Source organism: Chenopodium album, chromosome 6, assembly GCF_948465745.1.
Source record: "Chenopodium album chromosome 6, dcCheAlbu1.1, whole genome shotgun sequence".
NCBI lineage: Eukaryota > Viridiplantae > Streptophyta > Magnoliopsida > Caryophyllales > Amaranthaceae > Chenopodium > Chenopodium album.
In genome coordinates this window covers 3,362,136-3,381,572 of record NC_137839.1, presented here as the reverse complement: position 1 = coordinate 3,381,572, position 19,437 = coordinate 3,362,136, and the positions used below count along the sequence as shown (strand labels likewise).

The 19,437-nt window shown below is 36.3% G+C and overlaps 2 long non-coding RNA genes across 6 annotated transcripts; both read left to right on the top strand.

The window, feature by feature from the left end:
* Positions 1 to 1,882: 1,882 nt before the first annotated feature.
* On the top strand, positions 1,883 to 7,546 carry LOC145635598 (uncharacterized). Its single transcript, XR_014113866.1, has 5 exons — positions 1,883 to 2,107; positions 2,289 to 2,550; positions 3,004 to 3,115; positions 4,845 to 6,527; positions 7,115 to 7,546. It is a non-coding gene; the product is annotated as an uncharacterized LOC145635598 (long non-coding RNA).
* A 4,540-nt stretch (positions 7,547 to 12,086) lies between these two features.
* LOC145635597 (uncharacterized) lies at positions 12,087 to 18,063 on the top strand. 5 transcript variants are annotated; one of them, XR_014113865.1, is made up of 5 exons: positions 12,087 to 14,289; positions 14,589 to 16,674; positions 16,846 to 16,935; positions 17,098 to 17,638; positions 17,716 to 18,063. It is a non-coding gene; the product is annotated as an uncharacterized LOC145635597 (long non-coding RNA). The 5 variants fall into 5 exon arrangements; XR_014113863.1 differs by lacking the exon at positions 12,087 to 14,289 and having other exon boundaries at positions 14,300 to 14,694; positions 16,477 to 16,674; XR_014113864.1 differs by lacking the exon at positions 12,087 to 14,289 and having other exon boundaries at positions 14,300 to 15,676; positions 16,552 to 16,674.
* Positions 18,064 to 19,437: the final 1,374 nt, after the last annotated feature.

The following is a 19,437-nucleotide window of genomic DNA, read 5'->3' as shown; positions in this document are numbered from 1 at the left end:
AACAATCCTCAGTTGCATGCTCAGAAAGTGACAGTTAGTTGTTGCACCATCATAACATGAAAGAATCACCTTGCAATGGGAACTTTCCCAGGGATCACATCAGACTAGAGCGAGGCCTTTCACCAGCCATAGCTTAATTATACTGATATTTGTGGGATAGTCAAATTTACAGAGAGGTGACCTTAGAATAGTTGTCCTTAATTTGTCGTGGGCACCCTTGGGCATGACCTCTACTACCTTAGCAACCTCAGAGGTGTGCAGTACGGAGGATTTTTTTTTTTTTTTTAATTGAAATAATGTTCAAGATGGTGATATTATTTATGTTCATTTTTGTACAGCATGAATGGATAACCTTGATCATCAAGGGGATTGTATATTGTTTCATTTTTAAATTTGTTATACTACTGTATTACACATTCTTATAATGTAGCTACCGCTTTTTTTTAGGATTGTTGGTTGATTACAATGTTATCAGTGGCGGATCCAGGATTTTTAAGGTGCTGGGTCACTGTCACCTATATCGATCATCACTCATCGACCGCATATCGGAGGTGGATGAATTTTGTGATAGACGATGAGTTTGTGGAGGAGGATGTTTGGGACTAAAGAAACTTGTTATATCATATGTTTTTTATGAAAATTAAGTCACAATTTCAATTTAATTACAAAATCCAATATTGTCAAAAATAGATTAATTCAATCTTTTTGCAACTTATCTATTCTACCCAAGTGGTTTTAGAATATTATAGCCAATTAAGTCACAATACCCAATTTAATTATACAAACATAATATATACAACACAAATTAGAAAAACCACTTAATGTAATGTCTCAACAACACAAAACATAACAACATTGAAGGATAATCAAATTAATCACATGATAATCAAATATCATAAGTTCATTATCATTTCAAAAGGAAAACCAAAAAAAAAAAAATATTCTATTTCTAGCTAATGCTACTACAATGAATTAAATGAAAAAAGAAGGAAAAAATTGAAATAATCACATGAAAATCAATAAATCACATAACCATAACATAGGAAGGAAAAAAAAACAAAAAAACAAAAAAACAAAAAGATAAAAGGAATTCCAAAAAAAAAAAAAAAACAAAAACAAAAAAACAAAAAGATAAAAGGAATACAAAAATTACAAGTAATAGGGCTCGAACTCAAGACTTGTGTGGCTAGGGCCTTGCTAATTGGGCTTTGTCCCAATCCCTCCAACCACTAAGCTACAAGATTGTATTGCTAACTTATAACCAAAAATAACGCTTATATCTTATTTTCTAATAGGTGCCATTTAAAAAAAAAAAAAAAAAAATTTTTTTTTTTTTTTTTCCTGCTAGGTCACGTGACCTAGCAGGACCAAGGCTAGATCCGCCACTGAATGTTATCATTATACAAAAGTCTGCTTAGCTTTAAAAGCCAGGGCAGCTTTGGAGAAGAATGAGAAAATAATTGCCCACAACGAAAAACCTTATAATGGAAATCGAGCTTTGCACCCTAGTTATGAGGTCAAAATCTTACTGTAATTTATACGAGTGAAGTTGTTACATTATTAGTTCAAATTGCTCACATTAAAGCTGAAAAAATGAAAAGCCATTAGAGAAGACCAAACAAGGAAATAGACAGGAGATAATGTCCTTATCATACTTTTCTCACACAACCAAACTCAAGGGACAAAAATGTCCATTTACAACAGCTATAGGTTTACAACTTTACATACACTAAAAACACTATACTAAGAGAGTAAGGGATAATTTAAGTGGTTAGAGCTTTCCTTCCGCCTAGGAAATCCTGGGATCGATTCTCACCCCGCCCTTGTGGCTCTCTAAACACACACACAAAAAAAGCAGCACAAAGCACAAGCATCATGTCAAAAAAAGCAGCACAAAGCACAAGCATCATGTTTACCACTTTACCTCTTTCATGTTTACCAAGTACCAACCAAGAATGAGGCAGGGAGAGGCCATGGGAGTTTCCCGAGGACCGTTTTGCCCCTCTCCTTGACGGCGGTCGTCTTTTGCCGGTGATTTCTCCGACCACTTTTAAAACGGTCCTCAAGCCGTCGAATGCGGAAACCCAAACTGTCTTTATCTGTTTCTGTAAGTTGTGACAGTAACTCTGCAGTATGTGCATGCATGTTAATCTTCTCATCTCACCCTTTGCTAATCATCAATCATTAGAGGCTGTGATGAAAGAAAATCGTTCAAAGTAGTCAAATTTAATCTGGGTTTTGAGAATTTTTTTGAGGGTTTTGGCTAATTTTTCCATTTGGCTTGGCAGAAAAAAAGAAGAAGAAGAAGAGATAATACAAGTTTATCTTCATGATATTGCAAATCAGACTGTTGTTTTGTTTTGTTTTTGTTTTGTGTTTTGGTTTGGTTTGTAATCATTTGGGCGCAATTTGCCGCCATGGTTGATTACCCCACCTCAAAATTCTCGACCTGATTGTTTGATGAAATGTGGATCTGAGCCTCCTTTTAGTAAGAAAAAAAAAAAAATAAAAAAATAAAAATAAAGAATTGGAAGCTGCATTGTTGAAAAGGTACTACTTTACTATTCTGATTTTTTTATTGTTGTTGCTTGAATTGTGGGAATATGATGTGAAGATTATATATGATGAAAAGACATGATATATTGGATTGCATGAATGCATGTGATTTTAAAATTTTGATTTGAGAAAGTCTTGGTTTTGGCCTGTGATAGTTGTACTTTTGTTGCTACATGATATTAGTGTCATTTGCACAGTTTTAGGTGAATAGAATTTTGAAGTTAAGTTTTTGGATTCTCGATTCTTGAATTGGTGAATTTTGGTGATGAGATGGTAGGGTAATTCTGCATTGTTGATTTTAGATTGTAAAGGCTGGTACTTTTATAGATGATATTGGGCATGTTAATTGTATCAGAAGTTATGTTTATGGACTATGTTAAATTGTACAATGACTGGTTGAGTAATATAATAGCTGCAGTTTTGATATTTGTTGCATTTGTTTTTCAGGATCTTTGTTCAACAATATAATTGGTGTAAGATTGAGGCTGGGAGAGGCCGTGGGAGTTTCTTAAGGACCGTTTGCCACTCTCTCTTGATGACCACCAGTCATCGTTAGCCAGTGATTTCTCTGATCACCCCTAAATGGCCTTATGATGAACATGCAAGCCCATGAATATGAATTTCACAATCTAGTGTTAATTTAATTGTCAGTATAGTCAATTTGGGATTTCGGCTTGATTGATTGATATAGTCAATTTGGGGTTCTTCTAAGGTGGATTATTGAACTATTGGTTATTATTACTGAAGTTATGAAAGATTATAATGATCGATTCATTGCAAGAATCTTGCTATATGCGATGTTGATATAATTAAGCAAGAAGAATTTGATGTGATTCTTGGAGCCGTATTTGATAATTGAGTCAAATTTGGTTGCTAATGTGTTGCAAGCTGTTGTTTGTAACCCTTTATTGTAGGATGGAACTATGAAAATGGACCTTTACTTCCTTGCCCAGTGCAGCTGCCTCTCCTGCTTTAGCTCAGGGACGGGCCTGCATATATCAGTCTTTACGGTTTATCAAGAATGAGGCAGGAGATGCCATGGGAGTTTCCCAAGGGCCGTTTTTCCCCTCTCCTTTGACGACCGCCATCAGCGGTGGTCATCTTTTGCCGGTGATTTCTCCAACCACTGTAAAAACGGCTCTCAAACTGTCAAGTGCTAGAAACTTAACTGTAGAGTGCCAGAAACTTAACCGTCTTATCTGTCTGTTTGAGCTGTGACTGTGGAACTCTGCAGTCTGCACACATCGTTATCTTTTTACCCTACAAACTTTATCAATCACTAGAGGCTGTGATGAGTAAACCATTCAAAGTAGTCAATCAATTTGGGTTTGGAGAATTTTTTTGAGTTGTTTGGTTAATTTCCCTTTGGCTTGGCAGCAATCAATGATGGGTCTTTTTATTTTTGATGTTTAGAGAGCCACAAGGGCGGGTGATGAGAATCGATCCTAGGATCTCTTAGGAAAGCTCTAACCACTTGTGCTATCCCTCACTCTCATCAAATGATGGGTCTTTTGTTGTTGCAGTTGTGTCTTTGGGCTCTATTTGTTTCATCTGAAATATTCTGGACCCATCTATTTTTGTTTGCCGCCATGGTTGATTTTTCCACCTCGAAATTCATCACCAAATTGTTAGATGAAATGTGGATCTGAGCCTCCTGGAAAAAGAAAAAAAAAAGGAAAAAAAAGAGTTGAAAACACAATAACCTAATCCTGCTCCACATACAGGGGAAACAAATTTGGAAGCTAGAATTGTTGACAAGGTAATGTACTTTGTATATAATACTCAGTTCTGCATTACTTTTTTGGTTTTGTATTTTGGGAGGATTAGACGTGAAGATTATTGATGCATCCTTAAAGAGGGCCTTGATAAGCCTGCTTTTAAGAAGTGGTTGGATCCCAGGTCTCCTTTCTGCTTGTTACCTTGTCTGCATTGTAAAGTTTCATATTGAAGTATCCTTCATTCTTATGTTGTATGATGTACATTTTAGGTCTTTGCCCCTCACCAACTGAGCTATATCAGTATTATTAGTAGGCAGTGCTTAACCGATTATTTGTGGATAAGTTAGTTATTTAGAAGGCAGTGATTATTCCATTTCTAAAAGTTAATATACTCAATCACGTGTTGGATTATGTCATGCTTTTTCTGAAGTCAAACTTCACAAACATCGATCATTAATTCCTACCAATATTAGGGGGACCATAATCATATGGTATCTTGTTTGATTAGTTTCATTGTGTATTTGTATTTATCATTTTTACACTACGTAACTAAAGATTTAATCGTCAAAGGTGTCTTGTTGACTGTGTAAAAGCAAACAGGAAATCCATCTGAGGGAGCTATGGAGTAGTTGCCTAGTTGTATTGAAGGGGAGCAAGCATTTGCTATTGGCTTGGCAGTCCAAAGCCCACAAGCTTTGCTTGGGTTGGCTTGCCGTCATGGTTAATCAAAGGTGTATGATCTGAGCTTTCTAAAAATTTGTATGTGTATTCATACAATTTTTGAACGATCCATTTATTATAATTAAAAGCTACCCCTTTCCCACTCGTATTTATCAAAGCAAAACTTTGTTACTAAGGGCCTGTTCTGATTTACTGCAAACAATTGAACTGAATAGAGCTGAAATTAATTGTTTATGAGAGAAGGAAATTAGGAATACCAAGAATGAGGCAAGGAGAGGCCATGGGAGTTTCCTGAGGGCCGTTTTGCCCCTCTCCCTAGACGACCACTGTAGGTGGCGGTCATCTTTAGCCGGTGATTTCTCTGACCACAGCAAAAACGGCCCTCAAACTGGCGCACGCCAGAACCTTAACTGCCTTATCTGTCTCTGTGAGATGCGACTCTGTAACTGTTGTCTGCCTGCATCTTTTATCTTCTTACCCAACAATTATCATCAACCTTAAGAGGCTGTGATGAGTGTAAACCGTTCAAAGTAGTCAATCAATTTTGGTTTGGAGAATATTTTGAATTGTTTGGTAAATTTCCATTTGGCTTGGCATCAATCAAATGATGGGTGTTTTGTGTGTTGTGGTTGTTTCTTAGGCTTTGTTTGGTTCATTTGGAATTTTTCTGGACCCAATTTGCTTGATTTGCCGCCATGGTTAATTTACCCACCTTGAAATCCTCAACCAAATTGTTTGATGAAATGTGGTTCTGAGCCTCCTAAATAAAAAAAAAAAAAACCAAACAGCTCTAGATCCAGAGGGGGAAAAATGGAAGCTAGCATTGCTGACAAGGTAATGCATATTACTTAGTTTTGCATTATTTTTGTGGTTTAAGTTTTGGGAGGATTAAATGGGAAAATTATTCATCCGTCCATTATAAAGGGCCTTGATGAGGTTGCTTCTGAGCAGCAGTTGAATCCCAGGTCTCCTTTATGCTTGTATCTCACCTGCAGTATAAAGTTTCATATTGTATGATGTAAGTTTTAGATCTTTGCTCTCACCAGGCATTCAGTCAACAACTGAGCTATATCAGTATTAGTATTGAGTATTCAAAGTAATGGATCTACCTTGGGTTCATTTGTGAATGACCGGGTTATTTTAAAGGCTTCAAAGATTCCATTTTTTGTACTTCAATATACTCCTAATTATGAGCCTCTTAATTATAGAATGTTACTTTATTTAGACTTTGGGTCCCTTCCTGATATCTAATGAAGGTTGAATTTCTCTCTCTGTATGCTTATGTAACAATGTGTGCTTGTGTGAATATTTTGATGGATGTTATTGTTCAATTGGCTGATCATAAAATGAGAGATGTTCAACTCTAGCAGGAAGGTGTTAAGGTAAGAACCAGACGGTACCCTGCTTCAGTTAATTATGTTGTTTTTTGTTGACATTTAGAAACTATAATGATTGAATTGTTATGATTTCTGTAATAGATGAAGAAGTTGATTGGCTTTGTTGTTGTTGTATATGGTAGGGAAGTTCGTATTTTGGTGATTCTACAAATGCTTAAGATGCTCATTGTAACTTGTAAGTATGTAATTTCTTTGGTAATTCTGCATTATTGTATTAAGATGATATTAACATCGTCAAATAAGCGTTTTGGAAACCTCCCATGTTCTGCTGTTTGTGTTCTTGCATCCATTATCAATGAATTTTGGCTTGGTAGTCTAGGCTTCCCAAATGCTTGATGAACTGATCATTTTGTATGAGAAGGCCTTAGTCTGATAGTGTATTTATGTCATCGTTAATGATTTGGACTTTGGTGATTAATTGCTAAATGAGTCTCACTTTGACCCCCCCCCCCCCCCTCTGTTTTTTTGTATGTGATATTCCCTGTAAATTTTTGCTCATCGTGAAAATCCCCATAAATCTTCCTGTAATCAGTCCAATATGCTTTGTACTCCTCTGACCTCAGTGGAGTTTTAAGCCTTGGAATGAACTTGTTAATTATTATGGCTTCGAAAATATGCTTAAATCTGGTCATTGAAGATCTTTGAAATCCCTTGTGTTTTTTTTGGCTAATTATGGATTATATAAACTACCGTGTACATAGACAACATACCACCACTCTGGTAATCTGAACTTCTGCTATGACCTCTTAACTTGTCTTTCAGGGCAGCCACATTTGTGATCAAGTGGTGGCTTTGAGATAAGATGCTGATCATAACTTTGCAGGCTCACATACTATAAGACTTGGCGCAATCAAGTGATAGGCGACATCATCAAGTGTTTTGCTTGTTCAAAGGCAAATTCAGATTTGTACTGTTACTGGTATTAGTATGTACTATGTAGGCAGTTAAAAGAGGCTCACATTCTGTGAGACTCGGTGCAATCAAGTGACAAGCGACAGCATCAAGTATCTTGCTGGTTTAAAAGCAACTTCAGTGTTTGTACCATTACTGATACAATTATGTAGGGCACTGAAAAGTTACAACTCCATAGTGATTATTGAATGTTCTAGCATCATGTACAGACCAAAGCTTTATTATATAATGTATGGAGTATAAGATTGAAGAAATTATGCTGATTAATGATAATGAAGATTGATTAAAAGTTGTTCAACCTTGTGCTTAATTGATTAAATATTTCCTCCGTTTTTACTAAAATTGCAACTACTGTGACTCTTTCTTTGTAGCCAATGTAATTGCTAATTGTATGCTGATTAATGATAATGAAGATTGATTAAAAGTTGTTCAACCTTGTGCTTAATTGATTAAATATTTCCTCCGTTTTTACTAAAATTGCAACTCTTGTGACTCTTTCTTTGTAGCCAATGTAATTGCTAATTGAAGCATATCAAACCTGACACCAAGCAACAATACAATATACAAAGTAAATAAACTTTTTATGCATATTATGTGTGTAACTTGATAAAATGCGGGCGGGTGAAAATATACCACCTCCGTTACATATTATTTACAACGATTTGACATAAAGTAAAGAAGAAAAATGTCTAATCATTGTAAATAATATGTATCGGAGGTAGTATATGCAACGATAGGTTAAGCTAAAAAAGATTTTTAAACATTTGCATGCTTTTAATTGGATTACACTTTACACCAATCAATCATTATATTTCACAAAACACTAAAAAGAAAAAAAAAAACATTATATTTTACAAGGGCTTAATATTTGTACCATTTGTTTTAATTACTTTTGGAAATCTACAAAACTGGTCAAGGAAATTTGAAAGACATTAATGCCCTCATTTTGTTCATGTTCATTGACCCCAAGAATAAGGGCAAAAAGGACAATATACAAAAGGTGAAAGACAATTCCTTGGGTTCTATAAATAAGCAAATTGGGGGAAAATTAGGGTTCATACGATTGAATGAGGCAGGAAGAGGCTTGGGAGTTTCCCGAGGACCGTTTTGCCCCTCTCCCTTGATTACCACCGTATACGGCGGTCATCTTTAGCCGGTGATTTCTCCGACCACCATTATTAAAACGGCCCTCAGAACAATCCAAAAACCCAAAAAGAAAATAAAAATAAAATAAAAATTCAGTAGTAGTACTAGTAGCAGTAATTGTACCATTAATGAGGCTGTGATGATAAATTAATCGTTTAATAGTAATCAATTTTCAGTTTGGTTTTTGTGGGCATTTCTTGTTTTGGGTAATTTGACATTTGGCTTGGCAGCAATTTGATGGGAGTTTTGCATGTTGCTGGGTTGAGATTTTCTCTCTCCTCAATTGCGCATCTTTTCAGGTTTGGTTTGCCGCCATTGTTGATTTTTCCCTTGCTTGATTTGCCACACCAAATTGTTTGTTTGATGCTATGCCGATCTGAGCCTCCTTTTTCAAAATGGTTTCTTTTTTCTTTTATGTTCAGTACTCTGTATTTAGCATGATCAAAAGAATCAAATGATTTGAAGATGTTAAGATGGACAAATTTGAGGTTAAGGTTGTTGGGTATTTTGAATAGTTGAAAGTTAGATGGTAAAGTTTGGTTCTTTATGCTTGAATTTGATGAACAGAACTAGAGTGGACAATTGCAGTGATTAAATGGCAACCTGTAATTGAGATTCTGTAAATCAAATTGTGAAAAATTCGACCGAGATTCATATTATGTGTGCAGTGTGCATTTTGTAATTGGTATGCTTGATTAAGCATATCAGTTACAAAATGCTCACATAATTTTGCAGATCATAAGTTGGCATCTACTAAATTGGGCCTAAATTAGCTTTGACAGTGGTTGAACTTGAATAAGTTGCTGCCTTGTAAGTGTTCATATGACAGTCTGAAAGTATATATGCTTATTTATCCTAGATTAAGAGAACTTCAGGCCTTTGTATAACATTGCTGGGATTTTCACTTTGCACAAGTACCTGTCGAACAAATTGCTGGCTTTAGGTAGTTTAGTATTTAGGCTGATTGCTTGATGAAAAATATTCACTTAGTGATTAGAAGTTGAGGTTTGTTGAAGAGGCGGCAACTGCAGCCCTCGTCATTATTTTGCATGTTGATTTTGTCATCAGTGATGATGGAGCTAATGATAATTAATACCCCATATTTGTCTTTTGAGATGATGCTCATTGATTTAGGATTTGTTAGTGATTGCATTAGTATTTGTTGATCAAGAATTGTGTTTGTATTTACAGTATAGTGTCATGTTTTGACAAATTGTTCAAGTTTCAAGGATTTAGGAAGGGTCGGGTTCTTTCAAATTTTCGTTTTTCACACGAATTTCACAATATATACTCCTGAATCTGTGCACAATGATTCTGTTTAGATTGTTGGTCACTCAATTTGGGCCTTGCTCTGATAATGCCATTTAAATTTTTCAACGGTCATCAGGGTCACTGATGTATCAGATTACCTATTCTCTTGTGGGATTTGGTTGCCTTTGTCCATTAAATAATTTCTCCCTTTTTTGTGAGCTCTTGTGAACAACATAGGTAGCAATTTTAATGTGCTGCTTTTTTAACCAGGCGTTAAACAGTTTGTTGCCTCGGTTTAAGAGGTTTCCATTTTCTTGGGACTAGTCTAGGTAACTGGGTCTGGCGATTGCCCATACATTCTCCTCTCTTTGAACTGGCCTTAACTTTACTCAGCCACCACAATCTCTCCCTGTAAATCCACTAACTTGTAGTGGCCTTTGTTGATTTCATCTGATACAAGAATAATGAAGGTAGGAGAGTTTTCCATTGGATTGGCAGCTGCAAGTAAATGAGGTTTGTTTGCTCAGCCGTGGCACTGACCTTTTGTTCCTTATGTCTATAAAGTGAATCTTCAGGGCGTTTATGTTTTGTAGGATTATATGTATATGCATGCTGCATGCAGTGTATATTTGCAATAGAAGAATGCAGGGAAATTGGGGGTAAGATAAAAATCTAGATTATGTCTCTGGTAATATTTGGCACAAAGAAAATAAATCTAAATCACTTATGGAACTATGAAAGTGTAGCATCAACTTCCCATCTTAGCCTTCGTGTGATTAAAAAAAAATTATAATAGTGTGAGGAGATGTTGGGACTTTAATAATCTTAACAGCGTGGGAAAGCCGTGGGAGTGTGGGCTGTTGTGATATGATTGTTGTCCCTTCATCAAGATGATCTTCATTAATTTTGGTCTTTATTTCCTGTTATTTGTCTGACAGTTGAAACTTTTGTGCTCTCATGGAGATTTGTTTGGTTCAGCATGTAGCCGTGTAGGGATAAATCACGAGTCTGTTGATAAACCAGCTATTATGTAGCAGTAGTTGCCCAAGCATAATCCAACACATCGTTGTGCTTGGCTGCTGCTGGCTGTCATCTGTTGATGTTATTTGCCTCTTTGGATTGTTTGTTTTATTTACCTGTTGCTTGTGTTGCTGTAGGTGAAATACTGATCTGAAACGGTAAAAGAAAAGGCTATCTCAGCCTACCTTGGTTTTCTGAGGTTTTGCTGGCAGATCATATCAACCCTTCAATATTGATGGGCGGTGCTTTTATGATCTATTGGGACTCGGGAGCATATAGCTCAAGTACCAGTCAACTAATACCGCGGGAACAGAGTTTGTAATCAACAAGCTTGGATTCAAGAGCTACAGAGTATTGACATTAGTTTTATTAGTAATGTAAGTTGGGGGTTAGATTGGAGGGTTTTTTGATGTAGTTTGCTGCATTTTGTTCTCTAAGATCCTTGAGAATTTTCCTCAAGGATTATGTTGTATACAATGATGCGGAGTGCAGTACTACATTGATTTTATTCTGATTGCCTTTTGATGTAAGATAACATATCACAGCTTAATATTCTGTCAACCAAAGGTCCAAATTGCTCAATACGAGCTCCTCTAAATATATTCTAGGATGCTTACTGCTTGTGCATTAAAATGTCAATATTTGGATCATGAAATGTGCTAGCTGCTAAGAGGAGTTATTAGTGTAACTTATCGCAAACTACCATGCAGTTGCAAGAAGCCTCAGCTCAGAACTCAGAGCAGCATATACTATAGTAATCTAGTACCTTGTAGCCTAGCAAATTTTATGCACCGTTTTATCCCATCATTAGGACTATTCTTATATGGACATAATTAAATAACATGATTAGCGTAAATTACTACTTGTTGACGTTGCTACTTGCTAGTCTTGGTGTTCATAAGAAGCCTCGGAGTTGTGTTTAGTAGTCTAGTCCTCTAGTATAAGCCCTTGCACAATTTATACACCATTTCACTCAATCAATAGTAGAGTTTAATTCTAAGGACATCATCGAACACCATGATTAGTGTTAATATTACTTCCCGATATTACTAACTTTTGACCCCAGAAAAAGTTTCTACATAATCTTTCCACCTCATTAAAAATGCTAGCAGGGATCACGAAACATTGTACGGAGTATGACATAAGTTGGGATAGTTTGAGCAATAGACTTGATAAGAACTTCCCGACCGACTTGAGAAAGAAAACTACCTTTCCATCCCTTTACCTTTTTCCAAATATTGTCTTGAATAAATTGGAAAACCACATTATTAAGCTTCCCAGGTGAAGTAAAGCTAGTGAAGTAAAATACATTAATGCCCTCATTATACCTTCACTCCAAAGCATAAACCATGAGGGTAAAATTGACAATTACTTCAAATCCTCTCTTTAAAACAGCAGAAAGGGAGCAAATTTAGTGTTCTTACGATTGAATGAGGCAGTAAGAGGCTTGGGAGTTTCCCGAGGACCGTTTTGCCCCTCTTTCTTGATCACCACCGTATACGGCGGTCATCTTTAGCCGATGATTTCTCCGACCACCACTAAAACGGCCCTCAAAGCGGGAAATATATCTGGTATTTCTTCATTATTACTCCGTTTTTAAATACTACTCCATACTACGTACTACAAGTATATACCTCTTCTTCTTCTTCTTCCCCTTTTCACCCTCAAAAAAAAAAAAAAAAAAAAAAAAATGAAGGACCCTTTGAGGCAGTGATGAAATTGAGTCGTTTAGAGTAATCAAATTTCAATTTGGGTTTCTGGGTTTTTCTGGGAAATTGATTTTCTTTTCCAATTGGTTTGGCAGCAACTTTAGGGTTTTGTTTGCCGCCATTTGTGTAATTGATTATCTCTTTCTTGAAAATTCTCCCCCAAATTGTTTGATGACATGCAGATCTGAGCCTCCTCCATTGAAGCAGCTTCTGAGCTTTCTCTCACTCCATTGAAGCAGTTTCTGAGGTAATATTGTATTTGTTATCATCGATTGTCAATTTCCCATTGAAGCGCACTCAACGTTCTCCATTGAATCTACTTCTGATATTTCTATCTTCCATTGAAGCAGCTTCTGAGGTTAAGTTGTTTTCTTTTTGTAATCATCGAATATAATCTAGGGTTTATCGTTGATTTAATACTAAGATTGAGGCAGGGAGAGGTTATGGGAGTTTCCCGAGGACAGTTTTGCCCCTCTCCTTCAACGACCACCGTTAACGGCGGCCGTTTTTTGCCGGTGATTTCTCCGACAACCGTTAAAACTGTCCTCAGCTCTAACCAACTGTCTATCTGTCTGTAAACTGTGACTGTAACTCTGCTGTCTGCATGCAGCTTAATCATATTAACCACCAAAAATTATCAATCTTTAGAGGCTATGATGAGTTTAACTGTTCAAAGTAGTCAAATTTAATCTGGGTTCGGAGAATTTTTTTGAGGTTTTGGGTAAATTTTTCCATTTGGCTTGGCAGAAAGATCAAAGTTGGGCCCTGTTCTATCCAGCTTAAATTCAGTTCAGTTCAGCTCTAATTCAATCAGTTCAGTTGTTTTCAGTTAATCGGAACAGGCCCTTAGTATTCAACATGATGCTTGGCTTGTATTTTTCTCATTTATTTTATTTTATTTTATTTTGTGGGGTTGATTCAGTTGGAAATGATATGGGTTCGATTTGATTGATTTGCCGCCATGGTTGAATTCCCACCTCGAAATTTTCCACCTGATTGTTTGATGAAATGAGGGTCTGAGCCTCCTTCATTGAAGTGTACTCTGAATTTGCTATCAAAGCGTCTTTTTGAGCTATCTCTCACTCTCTCCTTGATTGAGGCGTACTCTGAATTCTCTATTGAAATTGGTTGTGAGTCTTGTGACTTTAGGCTGTTCTGTTAAGCTTAATATCAGTTCAGTTCAGTATTTCAGTTCAGTTGTTTTAAGTAAATCGGAATAGACCCTTTGTGAGTTTTCTCTCCTCTATTGAAGGAGCTTATGAGGTAAGATGTTTTTCTTGATCAGCGAATATCAGTTTCATCATAATCTAGGGTTTATCGTTGATTAATTCCAAGAATGGGGCAGGGAGAGGTCATGGGAGTTTCCGAGGACCGTTTTGCCCCTCTCCTTAGAGGACCGTTGCTTACAACGGTTGTCTTTCGCTGGTGATTTATGTGGACACTATTAAAACGGTCCTCAAACCATCAGATGCCAGAACCTTAGCTGCTTTTATCTGTCTCTGTGAGCTGGGACTGTGTAACTCTGCTGACTGCATGCTCCTTGATCTTCCAACCTCAAAAATCACCAACCATTAGAGGCTGTGATGAGCGTAAACCATTCAAAGTAGTCAAATTTAATTTGGGTTTTGGAGGATTTTTGAGGTTTTGGGTAATTTTTTCCATTGGCTTGGCAGAAAGATCAATATTCCGAAGTTGCAAATAATATGATGCGGAGGTAGTATTAATTTTTGTTTTATGGTTTGGTTTTGTTTGGTTGGAAATTATTTGTCCCAATATGATTGATTTGCCGCCATGGTTGATTTTCCCACCTCAAAATTCCCCACCGGATTGTTTGATGAAATGTGGATCTGAGCCTCTTGTTTGCGAAAAATAAAAAGGAAGCTGCAGTGTTGAAATTTGGTAATACTTTTACAATTTTACATTTTTTTTAATTGTTTGTTGTTTTGTGAGTATATGATGTGAAGATTATATTGATAAAAAGACATGAACTGTTTGATGCATGGAATTTTGATTTGAGAAAGTTTTGAAAATAGAAATTGAATCGTTTGAAGTAATCAAATTCAATTTGGGTTTTCTGGGAAATTGATTTTCTTTTCCAATTGGTTTGGCAGCAACTTTAGGGTTTTGTTTGCCGCCATTTGTGTAATTGATTTTCTCTTTCTTGAAAATTCTCCTCCAAATTGTTCGATGAAATGCAGATCTGAGCCTCCTCCATTGAAGCTCACTCTGAGTTCTCCATTGAATCGGGTTCTCCATTGAAGCGGCTTCTGAGCTTTCTCTCATTCCATTGAAGCAGTATTTGAGGTAATAATGTTTTTGTTATCATCGAATGTCAATTTCCCATTGAAGTGCACTCCATTGAATCGACTTCTGATATTTCTATAATCCATTGAAGCTCAGCTCAGTTCAACTCCTAATTTCCTTCTCTTATAAAATATTCATTTCAATTCAGCTCTGTTGAGTTCAGCTGAGTTCAATCTATGAGAACAGGCCCCAATTTTTTTTTTTGTAATCATCAAATATCAATTTCACAATCTAGGGTTTATCGTTGATTTAATACTAAGATTGAGGCAGGGAGAGGTTATGGGAGTTTCCCGAGGACTGTTTTGCCCCTCTCCTAAAACGATTGCCGTTAGTGGTGGCCGTTTTTTGCCGGTGATTTCTCCAACAACCGTGAAAACTGTCCTCAGCTCTAACCAACTGTCTATCTGTGAACTGTGACTGTAACTCTGCAATCTGCATGCAGAGTTACAGTCAAATTATCCATCTTTTGAGGCTATGATGAGTTTAACTGTTCAAAGTAGTCAAATTTAATCTGGGTTTGGAGAATTTTTTCGAGGTTTTGGGTAAATTTTTCCATTTGGCTTGGCAGAAAGATCAAAGTTTGGGCCTGTTCTATTCAGCTTAATTTCATTTCAGCTCAGCTCCAATCCAATCAGTTCAATTCTTTTCCGTAATAAATCAGAACAGGCCCTTAGTCTTTAACATGATGCTTAGCTTGTATTTTTCTCATTTATTTTATTTTATTTGTGGTGTTGGAAATGATTTGGGTTCAATTTGATTGATTTGCCGCCATGGTTGATTTCCCACCTCGAAATTTTCCACCTGAGTGTTTGATGAAATGAGGATCTGAGCCTCCTTCATTGAAGTGTACTCTGAATTCTCTATTGAAGCGCCTTTTTGAGCTATATCTCACTCTCTCCTTCATTGAAGCGTACTCTGGATTCTCCATTGAAATGGGTTTGTGACTTTGTGAGTTTTCTCTCCTATTGAAGGAGCTTCTGAGGTAAGATTTTTTTTCTTAATTAGTGAAAATCAGCTTCATAATCTAGGGTTTATCGTTAAATAATACCAAGAATGAGGCAGGGAGAGGTCATGGGAGTTTCCCGAGGACCGTTTTGCCCCTCTCCTTAGACGACCATTGTTTACGATGGTTGTCTTTCGCCGGTGATTTATCTGGATACTATTAAAACGGTCCTCATACCATCGGATGCTAGAACCTTAGCTGCTTTATCTGTCTATGTGAGCTGTGAGCTGTGACTGTGTAACTCTGCTGACTGCATGCTCCTTGATCTTCCAACCCCAAAAATCACCAACCATTAGAGGCTGTGATGAGTGTAAACCATTCAAAGTAGTCAATTTTAATTTGTGTTTGGAGAATTTTTTGAGGTTTTGGGTAATTATTTCCATTGGCTTGGCAGAATGATTAAATATTCCAAAGTTGCAAATAATTTGATACGGAGGTAGTATTATTTTTGTTTTGTGGTTTGGTTTGGTTTGGTTGGAATTTGGAAATTATTTGTCCCAATGATTGATTTGCCGCCATGGTTGATTTTCCCACCTCAAAATTCTCCACCGGATTGTTTGATGAAATGTGGATCTGAGCCTCTTGTTTGATTAAATGAATAAACAAAAAAATAGAAGCTGCATTGTTGAATTTTGGTATTACTTTTACAATTTTACATTATTCTTTTAATTGTTTGTTGTTTTGAGTGCATATTATTTGAAGATTATATTGATAAAAAGACATGAAATGTTTGATGTATGTGATTTTGGAATTTTTAATTGAGTAAGTTTTGAAAATAGAATTGAGTACTATATGTTGGGAAGGAGAGAATGGTTGATTATTGAAAGGGGAAGCTTCTGCTATTGGCTTGGCAGCACAAAGCCCATCAACTCTGCTTGGTTTGCTGCCTTTGTATTGAGCTTACACCCAATCAAAGGTGTATCGAAGCCTGTCTATCAAACACACAACCTTCTGATTTTCACTCCAAAGCTCTACAAGTGAGTTTTTTTTTTTATAACTTTTCATATCCTAACATGTCCTTGGTTTTCAAGGTAACATCTTGTAAACAATTATTCTTTTTTAGGGGGTATGTTTCCATTTTTTACACCAAGGCTTTGTTTTTGTTAGTTTTGGTGATGACAATTGATGTAATGCTTCCTGAAATGTAGGTGTGGATTTTATGGGATAAGAGGGCGAAGCTGAGTTTTGTATCAACTTGACTTGAGAGTTTCCAGTTGACAAAGATAGACACGAATCTTGTGAGTATAGTGTCATTTGAAAAACTAATTGTGATGGCTATTTTAAGACCAAAGGAATGTCTTTTTACCTCTAAAATTTTAACTTGTCTAGTCTTTTTTTTCTGAACTGAACTTATCAGAACTTGCACGAGCTTAATTAGATGTGGAACTGATTTTCTTTAGGTCAAAAGAACAAGATTGCGGTAATCAGGATACAAGAAAAGGCCTGGAGGGCTGGAGGGTGTTGCATGTGCTTGGCAGGGCAGCATATGGAAACTCTTAACTTGAGTTTTGCTTGTTTTGCTGCCATTGATTAATTAGTGTCTTTCATTGCCTGATGAAGGGCAAATCTGAGCCTCGTTTCTCCCTTTTTTGAAATAAAAAATAATTGTTTCAGGGGGTGGCAGAGGTAGAGGTATTACCACTAGTTTCCGTGTGACGTAATATTTAAGGCAAAGTGGGGTTGCTATTACTACTGTGCTAAGATATCAACTTTACCCTAGAGAGCCTCTCCCCTCATGGCAAGGCAAAGTGGGGGGTAGGAGGTTTTGCAGCTTTGTACCACACCATGATAGCAGAGCGGTATATTTCTATTGACCTTCGATCAAAACTTGGCACCATACTAGTGTTGCGTGCTGTATTGATTTGCCAGCAAAATACTGCTACAGTGCTACTATGGAGCTGCCATCATCTTCAAATTGTAGCATGGGGATCAGCCGATCAGGTGAAAATAATGAAGTCTTACTTTCTTCATGATTCAGTTTTATTGGTTCTAATTACTTTTCTGCCTTGTCTGTTCAGCTGTCTTTTGGAGGAAAAAACTTGGAACGTACCCCTCATCTAGATCTCCCATTCGGGGCCTTACTGTTTGCAGCTGAAACAAATCGGCATTTTAACTTTAAGCGTTCAAGGGGTGATCAAGACACCAAAAAGAACAACTCCAACACAAACGTAGCTTATAGCGTTAGCACCACCGGCTCGTATCAAAATAATCGACTATTCAAGTGGCAGCAATTTAATTTTTTGTTTATTATACCCTAAGCCTTTTGAAATTGTTTTGTACTCTATATAACTATTTCTCTATTATTAAAATTGCTCAACTGTGTAGTAATATTGTTGGTTAATAAGACAATTACTCTTGTTTTGCTATTGTGTTAAGCAAAGTTTCTTGATTGTGTCAACTTTAGAGGTAATGAAACAATGCACTAACAAGCACTTTAAAGGTATTGACTGTTGAGTGAAGATGAACATTTGTGGAAAAATGCTCGTTAACATTACACATTGACATTATTAATTCGATCCTAGGTAGGTAATTGTGCACTGCTAATATACCTGAGGGTGTTGATTAATCCAAATTATCACTATCTCAATAAAACTAAGCAAGAAAAAAAAAAAAAAAAAAAAAAATTATTGACTTAACCTAACTAGAGATTTGGTCTCATAACTTTATGATCATGAAATCAAACCTCATCTAGGGATCCTCTAATTTTGGATCTCTTTACCTTAATAAATTTGAGCAACAAAACTAGACTAGTGTTAGAAATTCAATAATACATCCAGTCATCCACCATTATTTTTTTATTTTATTTTATTTTTTTTTTACTTTCCCGCTGCCATTCACTTAAGTTATTGATTCCATTTTTAAGAAAAAAAATTAGCTGAGTAGAGTCTTAATTGTACATAACTAATGATATTTTTATTGAAGTTATAAATGGACAAACGCATCTAAAGAAAACGTGTAAACTAATATTATATAGGGGAAGTATATGTTTGAGTCAAATAGTATTATTATTCGTGTTCATGTTTTTATTTAAAATCATACATTAACAAATACACCTAAGAAAAATCCATTAATAACTAGGATAAAATCAAAGAAAATATATGTTTGAATAAAGTAAAGTCATTCTCATTGCTTACTTTTAAAAGATCCTAAACAAAGAGGGCAAAAGTGACAATAAACAAACAAATGAAAAAAAAAAAGCAATACATCATCATGAATTGATGAAATGAAACCAAAGCACACTATAAGAAAGAAGAGAAGCCGCAAAAAGTAGGGTTCCTATCATTAGTTTAAGAATGAGGCAGGGAGAGGCCGTGGGAGTTTCCCGAGGACCGTTTGCCACTCTCCCTCGATAACCCACCACCGTTCACGGCGGTCGGTAATCTTAAGCCGCTGATTTCTATAAACCCAATCAAACGGTCCTCAATCATCATCATCATCATCATCATAATCTAATCATAATATACATATATATATATAGTACTTCGTAATAACAATAATAATACTACCTCCGTTCCTTGAGGCTATGATGCTATCAAATCGCTCAAATTAGTCATTTTCAGTTTGGTTTTTGGAGGTTTTTATCGTCAAGGTTTTGGTGAGGTTCATTTCCATTTGGCTTGGCAGCTACCTGTTATGGGTTTCATTTGCCGCCATGGGAGTTGACCTTTTATCTAACCTTGATGGATTAATTACTTCCACCAGATTGTTTTTGATGAAATGGCAGATCTGAGCCTCCTTCC